The 5,458-nt window shown below is 55.3% G+C and overlaps 1 pseudogene; it reads left to right on the forward strand.

Annotated features, from left to right (window-relative positions):
* Positions 1–836: 836 nt before the first annotated feature.
* On the forward strand, positions 837–4,027 carry LOC112548520 (annotated as a pseudogene).
* Positions 4,028–5,458: the final 1,431 nt, after the last annotated feature.

The following is a 5,458-nucleotide window of genomic DNA, read 5'->3' on the forward strand; positions in this document are numbered from 1 at the left end:
GCGGGTTGAAGTGGGCGAGGGGGCTGGTCTGCAAACCCTCTGAAAGGTTCTTCATGCAGGTTGTTTTTTTTATAAAGAAAATGTTGCACATGGCAAAGAAAGCATGGGGGGGGAGCTGTTTTGTCTACACACGCCCACAGTGCGTGTAAGAAGTTTATTTAGAGGGAGGACTCATCTGGTGTGGTGGGAAGGGAGGTTACTGTTTAAACAGAAATACGGAGGAGCGGCGCACTGCCATCTGGTGACCACTCACAACAGCCGTGATGCCATTTATTTCTCTCGGTGTGAACTGAATTCCTAGGGGAAGTGAGGGTTAAAGTCTATAATCTGTGAATGGATGTATATTGATAAGGCCATTGTACGTGGGATCACTTGTAGTATGGACTATTCACTAATGTTGGGTTTATAGATAATATTTTGGTTATGGGTTTTAATGGGTGTTGTTGAATCTATGTAATGCATATACATACAGAGTGTATTATATTTGATATTCATCTTTCTTTTTCTTTCCTGTAAATAGTTATAGCTAAAATAAAGAACTCTCTCTGTTGCTTAGGCTGGAGTGGAGTCTCGGGGAGGTGAGAGTGAGGGACACACCTTTTTGGTGGGACACCTCAGCCAGCCGAGCTGCCTGAGGGAGAGCCCAAAACTATTGATACCCTGAGGGTCTTGAATCTGGTATAGCGCCCGGCCCAGGTGCTGAGGGAGGGTCACATGTGCATCACTAATAAAGCTTTTTTTCCTGTTTCATCAGACAGGTGAGCCATGGTGCAATCCATATACCTCCCTGGTCCACTCCCCTTCTGAGATGTAGTAACTTCTGCTCCAACAGGCAGATGGTCCCCTGTAAGTCTGCCAACACAACACCCATCAGGCTCTGAAATGCACCTGGAGCAATGTGCAGGGGAGATAACAAGGGAGACGTGGAGGTTTCTGGGCTGATCAAACTAAAGTGGGATGGGGAGGGGACTTGCTAGTGTGGGTGGCTACAGACCAGCTCATGTGGGACAGCTGGAATCTCACAGCCTGGTGACAATGTCTTTCCCTCTCAGAAAGCATTCTGGAGAGCCTGGGATTTCTTCCCAGAAACTTTCCCCTGCAATATTTCTCTGCCCATGGGCACAAGGAACAGGCATGCGAGAGACCAAACATTTTGCTTCTCTTCTCCAGAAGACCCCAATGACCAGTTGCCATAAAACCAATATTTTGGGCCCAGAATCCAGAGATCTGTGGCAATGTCTGGATGGTCAGTCCCTGGTCACAGGTCACAGCTGCAGGCATGGGGAGGCCCTGCAGGCAGCATCAGCTCTGGGGATGGGGCTTTTTCCCCCCAGTGTGGTATAGTACAGGGGACTTGGATGAATGTCACTGCCCATGAGTTGTCCCTGCATGGGCTTTCCCTGCTCCTGAGGCTGCACCAGCAGTGCCTGGGCCAAAGCAGAGACTGCTGGCAGTGCCAAAGCACTGAAGTTCGGTGCTGTGGCAGAGTCCGGGTCCCTGACCAGCCACAGTGCTAGTTTCCCCACCTGTCTCTGGGCACGTCGCCCACCTGTCTTGTCTGCCATGCCTTGCTCTTACTTAATTGAGGTGTTAATTAAGGTGGGAGGCTGCCCATTCTTGCCCCAATGCCAGGGGGTGCCATCAGCAGCTCTGTTCCTACCCTACACCGCAGCCCAAGCCTCGCAGATGGCATCCAGATGACAATGCTCCCAGCCTACAGCCGGACCAAGCTTAGGCCTCGTTGTCAGGCCTCAGACGTACACACACTCATACTGCCCTCCTCTCACTAGGTCCTCTCACACTCCACCCGCTCTCACAGGGTCTCTTTCACGCCTCGACAACTTGTACTGCCTTGCTCCCTCTTGGAGCGGGCCTCTTAAGCCATAGGTTTTAGCTAGCTCCTACCTTGGGTGGCAGATGTATTGTCTTTTCGGCCTCTCCCATAACCCTCACCAGGGTAGTGGCCAGCCAATTACCTGACCGTGCCTAAGCTTGCCCTGGCCCCTTCTGGGGCAACTGTATACCCTCCCCCACACACGTACTGGGCTCCCAGCACTCTGGCTTCCCGCCCCCGCCCCCCCCTCACTGGCGCTCCACATCTCCTCAGGGCCTTACACCCCACATGGGTTCAGGTGGCTACAGCCATGCCTGGTCCCAAATACCTCTGATGTTAAATGACCCACCCAAAGTTGGGGGGGTGGGGTAATGGCACCCCAACTCTGCTTTCACTAGGATGGTAACTGGCCTGGCATTTCCTGGAGGCTCCCACACCACTGAGAGTCCCACCAGACCACCCACTCCCAGCAGGGTGCAGTTTTACACCTAGACCAGGACCAGGACCATGCCTCACCAGCCAGGAACTGCTCTGTTTATATAGGCGGCCAGAGATCTAAAATGGCCACCACAATCAAGCACCTGCTGGCTGCTTGGCTCAGCTCTTAAAGGGGCAGACACCTACAGTGCCAGGCCATGGCTCCCCTGATGGGGCCTGTCCCTGCCTCTGGCTGTTCCCTTCCCCAGGTCTCCTGCGACCCCCGCAGGTGTTGGAAATCTCCCAACCCAAGTCCATGGCCACAGGGAAGGGAGTCACCCTGAGCTGCTGCATCGTGAGGCATTTCCCAGGGGAGGTGAGTGTGACCTGGCTGCGAAGGGGCAAGGGGGAGGTCACTGCTGTGATCCTGCGGGACTCGGCTGAGTACAGGGTGGAGCCTGGCACAGCCATCCTAGCACAGGACGGGAAGAGCTTCCAGCAGGAGACCAGACTCACCTGCTGGACATCCAGGATCCAGGAGGCAGAGTATATCTGCCGTGTGGGACACCTCACCCTGGAGACCCCCATCGAGAGGAGCAGAGGCAAGTGGTGAGGGATGGTACAGGCCCAGTGGCCATTCTGGGATAAGGTCCTCACTCTGGTTCTGGTCGTGGTAGGTCCATAGAGGAGCAGACCTACCTGTCGCCTGGCCGAGCCCATAGGGGCTGTGACCATGGCAGTGCCTGACCCCTCACACCAGGACCTCCCGGAGGCTGTCTGCAACAGGAGGTGCCCAAGGCCGTGTGGCTGGTTGAGCGGAGCCCACAGTAAGGCTGCCAGGAGCTGAGCTCAGTTTGGCCAAAGCAGTGGTTGGGCATGTGTCTGGTGGTTGAGGGCAGGGACTACTCACTGACATGCTGCTCCCACCTGTTGCAGCCTGCCATCCACACTGTCCAGTCTTGGGGGAGATCTCCCAGCCAGAGACCCTGGTTCTCCAGCAGATGGGGACGCTGAGGTGTCTGATCTCAGGGTTCTACCCCGGGCACCTGGAAGTTTCCTGGCTACAAAAGGGATCAGGAGAGAAGGAGGCCAGGCCCCTGGAGAGCTCAGACCCCCACAGGATCTGGATCCACACCCCCACCCCTAGTCAGGCACTGGATGGGAAGTTCTACAGTGTGGAGTCTGAGCTGCACCTCCACCACACTGGGCCCAAGGACGATGTGGTGGAATACCTGTGCCATGTGGAACATGAGGCTCTGAAGAAGCCCAATCCAGTTCCAGTGGGCAACTGTGGCTCCAAGGTAGGACTGTGTAGGCCGGGCAGCATGGGGCAAGGCCAGAGTGGTGACACCCAGGAGATGCAGCAAGTCATAGGCAGTGGCACATCCTCTCCAGTCACTCTGGGTGTGCAGGGGAGGCATGGAGCACTCTCAGCCCAAAGGACCAAGGGAAATGTAGGCTCCCATCATGGACCACAGCTGAAAGTGACAACGTATGTCAGGGGATGCTCCCAATCCCAGATTGGCTCCCCCAGCTCTGATCCCATCTCCCAACTGAAGATCCCATGTCCTGAGGAGCAGGCTTTAGCCTGGCACCTGCACTTCCCCATGTCCCAGTAGTGGTGTGCAGCCTGTGACCCTTGCCCTGCCTGGCTCACGTCAAAGCCCACAGGCTCTGGGTGTACCAGGTGAATGGACTCAAGGTCCCAGATGACATGTCAAGACTCATTCTTGTTTTCTAGGCCATGCTGAGTCTGACAGAGCCTCCAACAAGTGAGGAGGTGGCTGAGGACAGAGGCAGCACTGTTGGTACCTCATCTCTTGCACCGGCTAGGCTGGGCTGGGGGATCAGGCCCGGGCCCAGGGGCAGTTCCTGCATTGTCTCCAAGCCTTTGATGGTGGAAGATGCTCCTGCCATCCTCCCTCCATTTGTAGTCTGTGCAGTGGAGCTGGGCAGACAGCCCAGGGATGGGGCTATCTCACTCTGTTCATGGGGATGCAACCCCAGCTGGGGGTTTAATAAAGAAGCTGGGGGGCTTCTAGGAGGAAGCTCCAGGGGCCTGTGTGTGGGCTGGGTGGTGCATCCTGTATTGGGAGGGGAATATACAATGGGTTCCTCTAAGATTTGAACCTAGGACCTCTGCACCATCAGTGGGGAATCATACCCCTAGACCAGGGGTGGGCAATTATTTTATCTGGAGGACCACTTAATGAGTTTTGGTGAGTTCTTGAGGATCGCAAGGGTGGCCCCACCCCTTGGCAGGCACCCTACCCCCTAATTGCCAACTTGGGACCAGAAGTCCCACCCCCTAATCCCTGACCTTTGCCTCCAGAAGTCCTGCCCATTGCCCCCAGAAGTACTCCTTTTAAGAAGGGGGTTTGCTATCTTGTAACTGTGGCAAAGTGGGGTTCCCCAACTAGACATAGTGCTAGTTTTCCCACCTGCCTTTGGGCACACCACCCACCTGTCTCTCCTGCCATGCCTTGCTGTTATTTATGTTGTTAAGTAATGTGAGAGGCTGCCCATTCTTGTCCTGATGCCAGGAGGCGCTATCTGCAGCTCCGTTCCTCCCCTCCACCACAGCCCAAGCCTCCCAGATGACATCCAGATGGCTCAATGCTCCCGGCCTATAGCCAGACCAAGCTTAGCCCTCATTGTCAGGCCTCAGACACACACACATTCATACCACCCTCCTCTCATTAGGGCCTCTCACACTTCACCCCTTCTTACAGGGGCTTTCATGCCAGGATAACTTATACTGCCTTGCTCCCTCTTGGAGCAGGCCCCTTAGGTCATAGGTTTTAGCTAGCTCATACCTTGGGTGGCAGACGTACCATCTTTTGGGCTTCTCCTGTGACCCTTACCGGGGTAATGGACAGCCAATTATCTGACTGGGTCTAAGCTTGCCCTGGCCCCTTCCAGGGCAACTCTGTACACTCAGACATATCGGGCCACCAGGGCTCCTCATCTCCGTCCCCTTTCTGGGGTGTTCTTAACTCAAACCATGACTGGTGTTCCAGGGTCTCACACGGACTCTCACTCCCCGCCTGGAACAGCAGGCTGTTGTGCTCTACTATAGCTCTTACTTTCAACCCACACTCGGCCTCCCAGTGGTGGGGGACTTACCGGAGTCAGGACTCACCCCTCTCTCTCAGACTGAGCCCCCCTTACTTAGCCTCTGGCTCAAACTACAGCCTCAGACATTTG

The sequence above is a fragment of the Alligator sinensis genome, unplaced genomic scaffold (assembly GCF_000455745.1).
Source record: "Alligator sinensis unplaced genomic scaffold, ASM45574v1 scaffold1186_1, whole genome shotgun sequence".
Lineage (NCBI taxonomy): Eukaryota > Metazoa > Chordata > Crocodylia > Alligatoridae > Alligator > Alligator sinensis.